The 14,903-nt window shown below is 46.4% G+C and overlaps 1 protein-coding gene and 1 long non-coding RNA gene across 5 annotated transcripts in view; one reads left to right on the top strand and one right to left on the bottom strand.

The window, feature by feature from the left end:
- Positions 1-4,613: 4,613 nt before the first annotated feature.
- The window catches only part of TBL1XR1 (transducin beta like 1 X-linked receptor 1), a 129,011-nt gene continuing 118,721 nt past the window's right edge, over positions 4,614-14,903 (top strand). For 3 of the 4 annotated variants that reach the window (XM_026854682.1, XM_026854685.1, XM_026854678.1), the window contains exon 1: positions 4,614-4,830. The gene's annotated coding sequence lies outside the window, so the exon portion shown is untranslated. The remainder of the gene's footprint in view (positions 4,831-14,903) is intronic. The other variant, XM_026854686.1, reaches the window with a different exon arrangement.
- LOC113483271 lies at positions 11,899-14,897 on the bottom strand. The gene is made up of 4 exons (XR_003398998.1): positions 14,555-14,897; positions 14,029-14,122; positions 12,511-13,259; positions 11,899-12,068 (listed from the first exon to the last, which is right to left on the bottom strand). It is a non-coding gene; the product is annotated as an uncharacterized LOC113483271 (long non-coding RNA).

The raw sequence follows: 14,903 nt of genomic DNA, 5'->3' as shown, positions 1-14,903 counted from the left end.
CCCCCCCCCCCAAATTGTTGAGGTTTACATTCAGAGGACTCTGCTTCTTCGTTACAGAAATATTACGGTGTTGGTGCATACGTCTGCTGTGGGTGGCAGCTCTTCAGTGCTGAGTGTGTCCCCTGCCCGAGCCGCCTGTGCTGTGCTGCCTGCGTCGGCAGCGGGTTCCCCCTCCTGCTCAGGGAGGAGCATCCGCGGCATTGATAGCTGCTCCTCGTCCCCTGACCTGAACTGCCCCTCAGTTTGCTGGGGGGTGCTTCCAGCCCCAGGGGGTGACTGCACAAGCACCCCTGGACCCGGCGGGTACACAGGCTCCTGGCTCGGGAGGGTACATGGGCTCCAGCCCACCCTCTGCACCATGGTCACCTGGGTGTCCCCTGTAGGGATGGGTTCCCCATGGGCGTAGCTTTATTTTTTAGCAGGTTTGGGTTAGAGATGGCCACAGTGATGAGGTGCAGCCATGAAAAGTAACAAAACACATGGGATAGGACTCATCTCCAGCCACACAGGCTGTGAAGCCAGTGCCAAAACTGGGGTGATTGTACATCACTTTCATACCTCTGTGGTCTCAGTTGTCATCTGGTGAATCGACTGCTAAATTTGGGGGTACGGGGCCTGCCTGCACAGCTGAGCTTGGGAAGAGCCCTCATAACTCTGGAAAACCTACAAGAGGACCATGAATTCTGAATGCTGAGGGCCAAGGAGGCAGTGGGCTGGCAGCCAAGCTGAGTTTGACAAAACCTCTGCCAGCTGGAGAGCTGGAAAGCATTGCAGCCCCATGGGCAAGGGCTGTGGGTGCAGGGAGCCGGGGGGGCAGACGTGCATCATGGCTTACTCGTGTGCAAAGTCAGCGGTCTTGGCTGGAGGACTCGGCCTCTACTCGGATTTGCTATTGTGTGGATATATATATGTGTGGAAATTATTGAGGAAAATGCAGGTTGCTGGGCTGCACTCAGTGGCCAAGGTGCTGACACACCTTGGGTAGAGGGACCACGGCCAGTCCCTGCTCTTCCCCCAGAAGCAGCCAAGTGCTCTCCTGCAGGCTCTGGTAGGCATTTCTTTAAAATAAGGAGGAAAAAAAAAACAAAACCAAACAACTCTTCAATCACATCCAGTCTTTGATTCCGGTATTATTCTTATATAGTTTAGGGATTTATTTTTTTTTTCCTTTCTCAGATGGAGACCGTACACGTTGATGGGTGCCGAAAACACGCTTTGTGCTTCCCAGTGTTTTCCCCAAATTTTTTCTTCAGTTGCTACACAATAAGTACATTTCACAGCTCTGTGCTGCTACTTGATAAGACAGCTGGAGAGAAGCTATTTTCTGATTTTCAGATACCACAGTTTATCTCTAATGCTAGTTTTCACTGTCAGTTTAAGAAGTTCTTAGAAAACTCTTCAACTTCCCCCTTAGTACTGAGATGGTAAGAGGCAGATAAAACTTACCATTTACTACTAACCAGCAGAAAAGTTTAGAGGGTTTTTTTAGATGTAAACTGGGGGGCTATTATTTGGGTTTCTTTTTGAGATGACACATGCTCACCCCTACCTCAAGAAGAAAGAGAAATGATTAGCAGTCCTTTCTACTGGAATTTAAAAAAAAAAAAAAAAAAAAAAAAAAAAAAAAAATTACCCGAAGAAGTTTTACTGAAACCTGCAGATTTTGGGTCCAAAACTTTCAATTCAAAGCTTAAAGTTTTAACTGGAAGATTTCCCCAAGGGGAGTTTTTTGCTGGGGAGTTTTGTTGGCTGGGCTGTATGTCCCATGTGACCCCACGATGCCCTTTCAAATGGGAAGTAAAGATGTTCCCAGTCACAATGCCTCATCAGGGATGAGGTTGGGCTTGGGAGCTCTCCCCATGAGGGAAAAGACATATTTTTTTTTAGTTGGACAAAAAATACAATTTTCCATAGGAAATCAGGCCTGTCTCTCTAAAGAGTTCAGTTACAAAACCCCCATTTTTTAAAAAAATATTGTTCCCGTTGGCTGTGTGCATCACTTCAGAGCAGAGAGACCTACTGGTCCTTTCCTAAGCAAGCCTCAAACCAGCAATATCCAACCAGCTCCTGCTCCCCATTAAAATTCAAAACACAGCCTTTCTTGCTGCTCCTTTTCTCAGATGACATTTAAACCTGTCAGCAGTTACAACTGGTGTCGTGTAATCTTTGTAACCAATGCAAAAATTGCTCTCTTGCTTCATGATGGCTTCTAAAAACAGAAGAAAGAGAATGGCTAAGAATGGACAAAAATACGCCAAAATGCCTGTATGCTGCTTTCCTTGCTCCTAGTCTGACAGCATTTCCACCGCTCCTCCCCTGGAAAGCAAAATAAACCTGGGTAGTGGTGAGTAATAATGTGCAATGAGCAGGGATGACAAATACATTTATCAGCGGTCAAACAACACGGACAATGCGTCACCCCTGTCCCCACGCTGCATTCGATGGCACCTAAGTGTTGTTATGGATAAAGAGAGGGTGCTGGGACGTGTCTGCTGAGAAGCTGGAGAACATTCCTGTAGACCAGCTGAAAGGGGATCCCCAAAGGGATTCTTTCACCCACGGGCTCCAGTATTTTGATGCTAGGCTGGTTGCATCCCAAAGGGCTCAGGATGGGTACTTGGGTGCCTGCTGGCATCCCCTGCCATGCAGCGTGCTCGTCTGCCCCCTGAGAACGGCCACGGCTGGCAGGGGCAGGGTCCTGGCCACGGGCTGCTCCTGCTCATCCCACAGCAGCTCGCTGTGGGCGCAGCGGGGAGGTGAAGGGCAGCAGTGGCTGGTGGTGTGCTCAGCACTGTGAAACCCAGCAGCTCTCAGGCAGGTATCTTGTATATATGGACACTTATTGCATACAGAGTCTAGGTACAGGGTACCTGGGCGTGTTTCTGGGTAAGCATACTATGGGCAGCAACTGCTGCTGTGTCTGCACACAAAGCCAGTCCTGGTCGGTGTGTGGGGATGCACTAATGCTGCTCTGAGCTTTGAATGCGCGTGCAACCATTTTAATTGCTTTCATCTGATGTGGCCATTGGTAAACAGCAACCTATTATTGTTTATATAAAGTACAAAGGGTGCTAGACAGTCCTATCGAGCTGTTTCCATTTCTCCATGATTAATATATTCAAGTCCATAGTAATTTGTTTTTATAAACTTCACAAATAAAAACTTGATGTTTTGGTACCAAGCTCAAATATGGGAACAATTTCACTCTCAACGCCAGCATTTCTGATGCGAGAACTGAAAGGCGTCCAGAAATGCTGTGTTTTCACTGAATATTCTTCAGTCCCAAGATATAGCATTTTTAAAGCATTACAGAAGCAAAAACAATCCCAGTGCCTTGAAAGCTTTTTACACTGACTCTGCTTCATGGAAATACTGACTCGGGGCCAAATGGCTGATTATATCGTATGATGTAAGAAGGAGTTAGAAAGCTTAGCAGGGAATTAGAATAATGCAGTTTGTGTGTGTGTGTGAGGTGAAGGGGGGGACACAGCGTTTATTAGAAAGCTTTAAATGTTTTGCAGCTATATGTTAGTTGCTTGCAAAAGTATCACGGAGCCTGTTGAAAGCGATGGGGATTTGATGTGTGACAGGCTCTTAGCTGCTGAACTGAGCTTCTGGTCAAGATCTTTTCAGTTCATTTAAAGGCTGCAAAATCTTTCTTGCTGGGGTTGTGGAGGAAGCAAACACCACTGCTGTGTAGCCAAGGAAGAAAAGGACTTTGCTGTGTTATACTTCTGGAAGGGGAATGAAGGATGTACCAGTGTCAGGGGAGCTAAATTCTGGCCTGGCTTCTGCTGTCATGTTGAACTAAATAGGGAGATTTGGGGATTGTTCAGTGCTCCCTGGAAGTAGATGCTGGCAAAGGGAGGGGTGTGATGCAAGGAGAGCCCCAGCTCTGCCCCTTCCCTGCTCCTTGCTGGTGGGAGCCATTTCACTGGGGTAGATTTTTATGGTTTACTTTATATCGTCCTGCCAGGGAGAAAAGCCATTCATTGCAAACATGAACTCTGAGATGAGTAAAAACCAAAGATGACCCAAGTGCCTGAAGGCATAAAACCAGCTACTGAATTGTTCAGCTTGTTTAATGAAATGGAGCAGCACAAAGACACAGTTCATGTATAGATTTATATAGACAACAACACTGGCACTCAAACAATTTATGGAGCTCACTGCAAAGGGTAAGATTGGGAAGCTCGGCTGCTGTTGGCTGTTTGAAAGAGATTTGGGATGGGAAGTCCTATCAGAAAACCTGCCTTTGCTGTAGTGCTGTGATGGCAGAATGTGATGGAGCTGGGGACATGTCAACTCATAGCTGCTATTGAAGATCAAGGATAAGTTGGTGCTTAAACTCAGGTCTGGCTACAGCAAAGTGCCACTTGCTGTCATCATCTTGCCCTTGAGTTGTGACTCCCAGTAGAGCTGGAGGTAAGTCACTGTCCTGCTGCACCTGCAGGACAGACAGAGCTACGAGGCAGATCTGCTGCAGTTCCCTCCGGCTTTCTAAACAGACGTATTATATGCGTACACATACATATACACGTGCCATAAGAGACCGTGCTGTCCCTTCCTTCGCAGCCACCCCCCCGTTCCCAGCAGAGCGGCTGTGAGCAGGCAGCTGGCTGCCCTCACCCTGCCCACCGCTGCCTGCCTGCCTGCGGGTGCTTCCGCTCTGCCCGTGGCGCAGCCCCCGCTGCCTCTCCTGCCTGCAAGGCAGCTGCGTGCAGCCCCACAGCCGTGTTTTCTGCCAGCCAGTTCCTGGCGCGAAGGGTGAATAAGGCTGTCTCATCACACCGCTTCCCACCTGGAGTGACTCATCGGACGAGATGAGATGTAAGTGCTGAACTATATTCGATGCCTGTCTCTGAAACACCACCGGGTTCGAATGATGGTGCATGTCATTAGGTCCCTAATTTCCTCTTTAATGGATTTTCTAATGCATATGATGAATAAATAGATGCTCAATAGTAAATAGAAATTCCATTTGCAATCTTGGACTTGAAACAGGGCCATAAAGTTGCTATTATTTATGTTTACTGAAGTCCCGTGGACCTCGTGGGAGGTGGAATGTGTGCAAATGCTGAAATGATTTGGGCTGGAAGCACACGGTAGTGTCAGCCCGGGCCACTGCCCAAGGAGCAACTCGAGTGTGCGCGTGGTTTTCGGAACATGAATGATCCCATTGACTCCTGATGGCCTGCGGATGCAACCCGGGCTGAATGAGTCTTGTGTTTGCATGGAAAGACAGTACAGAAGGAACCGAGAATGTTTCCAAGCAGACATTGCTAAATGTTGCTTTGTATATGCAGAATCTGTGTCCCCATGAGTTGAGTTGCTGGTGAGGGGGTCCTGGGTGCCACTGTGCAAGCCTGGGGCTGGGCTCGGGGAGGAGCTGGTGTGAGCTGGACCCTGCCTCTGTCCTGAGCTGCTCGCTAGACCAGACTCAGCCCCTGGTCAGGGATCACACTGCACCGGTCCCTCAGCAGCCTCCTATGGAGTTGGGGGCTATCTGCCCTGATGGGTACAGCAATTTGAGCCTCTTGGTTTACAAGTACCACGTTGGTGCAGAGTAATGCGATTATACATTCCCATCAATTTGTGTAAAGTTGGCAACATCCTCAGTGAATATTTTTGTACCTCCAGTTTCTAAATGGCATTACTGTTAACAACAATGTATCATCATTACCAGAAAGGCTTTAGAGGATGCATGAGCAAAGTGATATTACTTAAACCTCTGTAAGTACTGTGTGATAATTAATCAGGCATGGGTTGGTTACGTTTTCACCTTACTCTGGAGAGAATAACGCAGTGCAATGGAGCAGGGTTTTGCTTAAAATTCTCTGGTGAGGCGATCCCCACCCCAGGTCAGGACAGCTGTCTCCCCATAGTATATGAGAGCACCATGGGCCAAAAGCTTTGTGTGAGTCTTTTTCTTCCTGCTGAACATCAGATAGTGCCAGGCCAGTGCCAGCGCTGAGAACCCAGCCCAGAGAAACCAAGGGTCCTGTCCGAGACTGCAGACCCCCAGCCCTTGCTGGCCCAGATGTCATTTGATTTTTTGGGGTCTCATTCTGCAGTTGCTGTGGCTATGCTGCTCCCTCCAGTCGTGCTGTTATGTATTAATAGGGGACAGAGCTGGCAGTGGGAAAGGGTAGCAGAAGTACACATTTGTCTTGCTGTCCAGTAAGCCACATAACAAATAGTAATGCCAAGTGTAATCCTGCTTCAGTTAAAACTGTTGCTTGGGTTTGTCATCATTCATTGTTCAGAGTACAGCTGCTTAATGACAGGATGTGGGAAATGAAAAGTTTTTTATGTCCTCGTAGACTTTTTAAAATAAAAATTCCTGAGCAACGGAAGGAGAGAAGGCGTTTGCACAGAAATTCCTGGATTTGAATGCCGAGACACAGCCTGGCCAGAGCGAGCCTCCCCTCAGTGGGGCTCAGGAGACGGAGGTTTTGCTCTTAGCTTTAAAAATAACCTGCTGTGTAAAGCTGGGCAGTATCCGCGCCTCGGCTTTGTTTGCTTACGTTACACATCTGGTGCAGCTGTCTCTGCCCGGCGCCTTGCAGAACGGGACCTGCGTTTGATAGGAAGAAATGAAAAATAAAAGACAAATTCCATGTATCTGCGTGGGGCCACTTCTTTGCAAAATGCCTCGTGTCCAATTAAGTTAGCAAATGTTAGATTTTTGAACCTAAATATAGGGGAATGGAGGGAATTAGCCATATGGACTGTGAGCAAGCGGATGAAAGCTGAGGTGGATGGGGCGCTTGCAGAGGAGACTTAAGCCAGTAATGAAGAGACAGCCCCAGCTCTGCTGAAAGCTGGGATGCATCGGGTGCCTTTTTCTTTTCTGGGTCCATCGTAGTAATGATCTTAATTTTTAAACAGGCCATGGTGGGGCTCCACCCCTTCTGCATGCTAATTGCTTCTAGTTGACAGTGCAGAATTACCGGCGGGTGCCTGATCTTTGCTCTCGGTGGGAACTCTCCTGCCTGGGTGTGCTGCACATCATGTAAGCAAATAGGGAAGCTGACGGTGGGAGATGCATTTCATCTAGACTTTAAACTCATTTCTGGCAGGCACAGCCCTTGAAGAACCACTGAAGGCTGGGATGTGGCCAACAAGTCTGCACAATTGCTAGCCCAACCCCTCCTTCACTCTGCCTCTAGAAATAATTCTCTCCCTTCCTTTACATGTATTTATTAAGCTCTGTCCTGAACTATGTGAAATCAGTGTGGAATTTGCCTGAGGTTCCTTTCTGCTGGCCCAGGGCTTCCCAGCAGTGTAAGCAAAATTAAAGGAGGTGTGGGGGTTGAGATGAATTCACTCCTGCTTATTGGAGAGGGCGAAAGAGAGGAGTCGGGGTGCTGCGCTCCCTGCCCTCAGCGCTGCAAGAGGGACGGGGAGCTGCTGAAATCCCTGGTTGTGGGCTTCCCACATTCCTGGCATTTACCGTGTTTTACAATCTCAGATAAATGTAACCTTTTTTAGGATTATTTGACATGTTCTTACGGTAATCTATTACCAGCAGATCACCGCCATGCTCATCACTACTCTCTAGGTCCAGAAGTTGTTCTTTCTTTTTTTTTTGGTATCCTTTGAAATTTTCTATTTCCAACAAGCCTACTGTTATCTCACTTTTGCTATTTTAAGTTCTGTGGCACAAAAAGGCTGACTCACAGAAAGCCGTGTTGTAGGAAATATTGGCTCTGCTGAGGAAATAATTCTCAGTTCATTCTTCCACTGTGTGCTTTGGGGTTTTTTTTCTGTCCCTCTTTTTTTTTTTTTTTTTTGTGTGTGTGTGTGTGTGTGTGTGTGTCTTTTGGTCTTATGTTATGGCACACATCTAGCACCGTGAAAGATTGAGAGCTATTTCTAATGCACTGGTCTACCCAGTGAAATGTCTTTTTCTGTATATACCCCGAAGTGTTTTATGTACCTGCTAGAAATGTTACACAGGATGCTCACACAGCTCATAAAATTTGGTCTCCTATTGGAAATGTTTTGTGGAAGTATGGTGCTTAATCTACTGCAGCCATTCACAGTTAATGTTGTCGCGGTGCTCATTGGAGGGGGTGAAGATTACAACCAGCTCAGGGAAGTTTGATATGTTATCAGAAGTCCTCAAGAATAAAACTGAAAGAAATGGATGTTCAATGAAATGTAGATAATTGACTAAAAAAGGGGAAATACGGGAGGCCCCAGCGAAGTCATCCCTCTGGCTGGACTTGCACTGCAGTCAGCTCCTTCTGATGAGTCCCTGCAATCACCCTTTCACAGCTAAGGGATCGTACAAAATGGAACCAGGGTGTGCTTTAATTGAGTGTTAAGCACATCAGTGATATGCAGCAAAAGACAAGGCTGGAGATCCAGGATGAAATCCTAGCCCAGCGGGGTGGGGAAAAAAAACCCCAACAACTGCAAAACCTCTATTGACTTCCAGGGCTTTAATCACTGGACCAAGTTGTCTAATAACATACTGCAGGGTGTGCTTTGGCACTACCATCTACTTCATTCATTTTACATTTAATATGTCAGAAAACAGTGCCTGACGTCTTGTAGATGTGCATACAGCATACATATCTACAGGAAATCAGCCGGTACCAATAATATAATAATAAGAAAAATTGGGGACTTTTGAATGTACCTACTGATATCTTTTTTCTAAACCTTTTTGACACTATTGTTAGCAAAACCTAATTAGAAGGTGGTTTTCAACAGTTGCTGTCCTCAGGACATAAAGTATAGTCCTCACATAAATGATATAATCATATTTAAAATACTTTATAAACACTAATTTACCCTCCCAATTTTCTTGTGAGATAGATAATTATGTGTTAACAATAATATCATCATCATTAGTTGCTGTGTTAGTCCTCTTTTTTTTTTTATAGATGGAAGCTCAGGCCCTGATAATAAACAGCTTGCTGAAGGCCACATGAGGAGTCTTTCAGGCCTCTGATTAGAGAGCAAACAGTCCTGGCTCTGTCCTCCGCTCCCATAAAGAACCAGAACAATGTAGGTAATAATGAAAGAAAAGCAGGGCTTTAAGTATGGGCAAGAAAAAGAAATCCTTTTCAAGTTGGCTGGATTCCTGGGCTGCCAGGAAATATTAAAATAGTATGTGACAGAGATAAAGGTAAATATCTAACAAATACTATACCTTTTGTACTTTTGCCTTTATTTAATCTGCAGTAATTATACGGAGTAATGTAGATTATATTATGAATCACGATGATACTTACAATACTGAATTTTTGCAATCACATCCTGACCCTGTGAGATAATCCGCTTTGATCTCATACAAGAGCCAGATATGTCTTGCTTGAAACTTCAGAGGTGTGTGATAGCAGCTGGTACACACCCTTTTTCGTAATCTTGTTAAAATAAAACAAGTTTGGATTTGCTTAGCCATTGTAGGATGTAACATCAGAGTTACAACCCTGCTGCAAAGGGAGCTTGCCATAACTGTGGAGTTAACAGGGGCCTCTTCAGTATTTCTCTTTGAGAAGTAACTTTTTTTTTTTCCATTTTAAGAAATGTGGATATTTACATATCCAACTAAAAAAAAAAAAAGAAAGAAAAAAGAAAAGTTAAAACAATCCTTAGAGAGCGATTAAAGCCAAAACATAAATTTGTTCCCATGCCTGTAACTCAGCTCGCTGTGTCTAAACTAATTACTACAGGAACTCCGAGGCAGTCTGGTCTTGCATTGCCGGGTGTGCTCACAGAGAGGTTGTTTAACAACAGCCTGCCTGCTGTCATGGTATCCACTGTCAGAGCATCCCCTCTCAAGGAAACACCCCCAGTCCACATCGAAACTGCAGCTCTGCACCTGCGATAACTAAAGCCGCTGGGGTCAGTCCGTGCTGCTTTCCGGAGTCGGGTCTGTATCAGCATCTTTCCGTGCTGTTCGCTCGTTTTTCTCCTCCACAATTGTGCCAAATATCCACAAATCCTCCTGGGGCCAGATTCTGGGTAGCAAGAGATGACGTTCAGGGCTTTCAACACGATGCTGATCGCGCTGGCTGGTGGCCCCGGGACAGCTTTCACTTTGTCCTCCCTCTTGTGCCAGGAACCGCGCTGGGAGCCCAGGGGGACAGTGGCGTCCTCTGCCCACAATGGCAGCCCTCTGCGGGCAGGGAGGCCCTGGGACTGCAGCAACAAACCCATTGTTTTGCCTCTCCAAAAATTAAATGGAAATGTGCCTCGGTGGGAGCAGCCATTCTCCTGCAGGAAGACAAGGTGCAGGAGCCCTCGCTTGAAGGGGGCTGAAGCAGCTGGCACCTCTCCTCCTCTGTTTCTCTCACTTTTCCTTTAAAAATATGTTCCTCTGGCACTGATCTGAAAGCTCTCCTTGGTGTGACACATTCAGAGACACATTTGTATTCCTCTTAAAGCCTTTAGGGTATGCTGGGCCTCTGGGCAGGAGGTCAGCAGCAATAAAACAATAAGGCCAATGGCTTTATTTGGTAAATATCGCAGTCCAGCAGCAGCAGTTCTTAGCTTTGTCATCTGTGGGCCATGCTATTATTTGGGGGCCCGCTGGTAGCTTTTAAAAATAGAAGCATGAAACTGCACCCATGCAGAAGAGCCGGGACGAGCAGCCCGCTCCCCACTGAAGGTAGGTCTGTATACCAGGGAGGTGCTAACTGGTTCACGTGTTTTACCACCACCGATTTACAGCAGTGCTAAACGTGCTCTAAGCGGCGGTAACTCGTGTCCTGAAATTTCTGAAAGAGCCACTTCATGGCTTTGGATCACACAGTTCATCAGCTCTCTATGAATGAGGGACTATTCACCTGGTCACGCAGTTCCTCTGCTCTTGCTGTTTATTCTGGGAAGCAGAAGCCTCCAAGATCGATCTGGGTAAGTGTATCAATGAGATGATTGTTTTGGGATTGAATCCTCTCTGCCTTATGGAGATCTACAATGTATTTGTCCATGTATACTTTAAAGCAACTGATAAAAATAAGTAGTAGTGCTACAAGCATGTTAATCAGCAGTGTTAGACATTTTTTTATCACATGTCCATTGATCAATTACCGATGAATTTTCTTCAGTGTCCACTGATCAATTTACTGAGGAAGGTAGTGGCAGAAGGTGCTCCCTGCTCAGAACCAAGTCCTTTCCCAGCATGTCCTCTCCTGCAAACAGTCGCTGTCAGCACTGCAGAGAGAATAAAGCTAATCCCTTCAAACTGGTGAACTTCCATTTCCTTTCTTGGTATGCACAAGACAAAGACAAATAATTTAGAGGTTATTTTGTTTAAGTAGATATCTTCCTCATATTAAGGGAAAGTAAATCTTAGAGTATGGAAGGCCACTGGCCCTAACTGTTCAGTGCTCCAGATTCAGAGCTGGAAGTCATGGGGAAGTTGCTAGAGTGTGAGTGTACCTATCTCTACTCTTTATTACAGGATTATTAAGACTAAGGGTGCCTTTGTGGTTTACATTAATCCATTTTGGGACTCAAAACTGAAAAAAGCATCTTTTGTGGGGAATCGGACTGTTGGTGCAGGGAGCCTGACTCCAGCCCCCTGGAGCCAGGGTGCTTCCCTGGAGCCAGGGTGCTCCCCTGGTGGGAGCCTACCGGTTCTTCTGTTTAAGTCAACAGGGTTTAAGTCCCGCTTGTTTAAATATCAGGTTTAACTGGGGCTTGCCTGCATATCAAAGGCAGTATGGTAATTTTTACGAGGGAAAGGGTTGGCCCTGGTGTTGGCCAGACTTGTCCCTGCTCCCCCTGTTGCACAACGCGGTGCTGAGTCACTGCCATTTCTCACTCAGTGAGTGCTCGAGTCTTCTTGGTGCTGTGTTTGTATAGGATGGGGTCCCATCACATGTGCTGTAACTGGGGGAGCCTTTGCATAAGCAAGAGCTAAAAATGAACAAAGAGTTTTCCTAGTTTGCTGGCATTTTATTTACACGCTGCCATGTGTGGCAAGTTTCGTTCCGGCTCTTCGACTGCGAGGTGGACCAGGCTTGAACTTGCTTTTCTGAAGCCAGTCATCTAATTCCTCCTGATGTACTACTGGTATCTCACTGGGCCTTCAGTCTCGCCCCGATCTGCAAAAGATTTATGGATAGATATTATATAGATTTAACACAATACCATGGCTTTTATTATTTGCTGGAAAATGTTAATAAAAAACAAGTATTACACATGCATTTTAATCCCTGAAGTGATTTTTGAGTAGAATGCATGAATTATTAATTGTTGTTATTGTTATTATTGCAGTGCATACCTATCTCACAGGACATTGTGAGGATTAATTAATTCTTGTAAAGATGTAAAAGGCCATATAGGTGTCAAGGGTTATGACTAAAGTGCTTTGAAAATGGAAACCACTCTGTGAGTGCCAAGTATTATTATTTATGGAGTCCGGGCAGTGTGCTTGGTACTGTGCAAACACTGGACCAGTTATTGCAAATATTTGCTTATATGTGCTTAGTAGGCCAAGCACTCGTTGTTACAAGTAATTTCAACTATTTTAAGGATGTGTCTTACAAATATGGCCATGAGAAGACTTTCCAGTAGTTGGGATGGCAAAGCCACAGAACATCTGCACTCTGAAGGCACGCTTTTATTCAAACACATGGATGAACCAAGACCTGGTCCAGGTCTAGATCCAAAAGCTTTGTCCCATCTTTCTCACTACTAGGAGACTTAACAACAGTTATTGTTTCAAAGGAAACATAACAACGGTTATTGTTTAAAAGTGCCTCTCCCGGCCCAAGGCAAAGCCAACTCTCTAAGCTCAGCTCACTCGCTGAACAACCTGCCGTAAACCATAACCTGCTCAACTGCCCTGTGTTACCCAACATCTGTTCTTGGAAACCTCTGAAAGAGAGAACCTCCCTCCCATATGCTCTGGAAGTGGCCGTGGTAACTGAGCCCAGCTGCGTATTTGGGCAACAGAACTACAAAGTCTAAAGCTCATCACGGAAAGTGAGGCCTTTGTGCAGTTCCGTGGGGTGTTTGCCTTCATAAAGGGAAACCAGAACAAAATGGATGGGGTAGAATTATTACAGCATAAATCTGCCAGAATGCAGTGGGTAGATTTAGCAGAGCAGAACGTATACTTGGGTAATCACCCAGTCGCGTACATCACGATGTTAAAAAGGAGAGCCTGGCACCCCGGAGTCCCGATTGCACATTTGGAGAACATGAGACCACGAAAACCTTCAGCCAGATTACTTCAGTTCAGCACGTTGTCGCTGCTCAGCAGATGGATGGGAAGACGGTGTTTGTAGTTCCTGTGGGCCAAATAACGCACACTCGAGGGGTTTCCCCTCCTCCGTTTCTCACACAAGCTTTCTGAACGTTACACCTCCCCTTCCTATTTCATGGATTTTGCACAGCTCCTCCCATACCCTTCGTCAGGCCCCTGGTGTCCCACAGTCCCCTGCAAGAGGTCCCTTATCTTCTTTCCTCTTGCCTTTGGCTACGTACATACTCCTGTTCCCCCTTCCTCCACCCACTGTTATTGCTTATCTTCTTTTACCAGGGAAATAAATCATTCAGAGTATCCAGAGGTTCAACTCCTTTAGAAGCATGGACAGGTCTGAAATGATAATGCAGGAAGGTGTTAATGAGTCCCTTGCGCCCTTTAAATTTCCCAACTTTCACCAAAGTGGTCACATTTCAGAGTTGGACCTGATACAGTCTTCAAAAATTATTGCCTCTTTACATACCTAAAGCAGACCACCTACGCATCATTACTGGGAAGAGAAAGTTGCCCACCTGGGCCATTGAAATCACTGCAGGAATAAACGTTGAACATAAGTGGTTTGCAATTACAAATATGCTCCCTGGCTTTGGTTTCCTCATATAACCCAGGCCTCTTCAAGCAAATGGATTGAAGGCCCAGGGCTTTCTCAGAATTAAATAATTTTGCAATGCAAAAAAATCTATTTTCTCTGAGTACTTAATTTTTATTCTTCATAAAAGAAGGAAAAGTGCACGGGCCTGGTCCTGAAAAAAATGAGCACTGTGAGATGATCCTACATGCAGAGACCCACCCACCTGCTTTCATCCAGGCTTTATGGAGTCGAGGGGTCCCATCTGCTTGCAAGATGAAGCTTGGGCAGGTGAAACCTGCTGTGTCCCAGTCGTTAGGCTGAAAGTAAAATCCACCCTTAAGTCCGGAACGGCTGCCTTAAGGCCTAGTTATTTCTCCAGCAATGCCAAGTTCTGTTCACAAAAAAAAAAAAAAAAAAGGTGGCCCATCTCCTGTTTTGCCAGCTGCAGTAGAAGCAGTTCTGCAGAAGCACGGTGATGTGGAGGCCCCAGTCGGGCAGCACCAGACGTGGGCCGGGGCGCGTGGCGAGCCTTTGGCCCAAGGAGGAACGGCCTCTGGTGTTGCCATCAGATCTGAGCATGGTTTGTGGTCACTGGGACTCGGCGTGAGTGCCAGTGTCCGGACATGAGAGTGCTGGACCAACGCCCAAGAGCGTGAAACGCTATTGCACAAACATTTTAAGATGGAAAGGACTGCCTAGTGATGGCTGTGGTTTCGATTAACATAGCTCGCTTTAGAATATAAACCAACCTGCGATACGATAAATGGGATTTCAGTTCTAAAAATGGACAGCACCCAGGTAGGACACTGCATTATTAGTGTAGAGGCTGCACTTCATTAAATAAAATTACAGGGCGGACGCAGTAACGGGCCCGGGTGCAGGCGTCAAGCCACACCGAGCCCCGCACGGCGCGGGGCAGGATCCCCAGCGCCAGGTGCCATTGCCAACCGCGATGCGCTACCAAAAAACCCCCAAGTAAGAACACCACGTTAAACCCTGCGTTTACATAAGCGCTTCTGGCAGTGGAGTGCAATTCATGGCTTTCCTAGAAAAACTTCCAGGCCCCGCCACGCCGCCCGGCTGCCTGCGGGGCTCCCC

The sequence above is a fragment of the Athene cunicularia genome (assembly GCF_003259725.1).
Source record: "Athene cunicularia isolate RWA chromosome 9 unlocalized genomic scaffold, athCun1 chr9_part1, whole genome shotgun sequence".
Lineage (NCBI taxonomy): Eukaryota > Metazoa > Chordata > Aves > Strigiformes > Strigidae > Athene > Athene cunicularia.
Note: the sequence above shows the minus strand (reverse complement) of the source record. Positions and strands in the feature narration are given on the sequence as shown.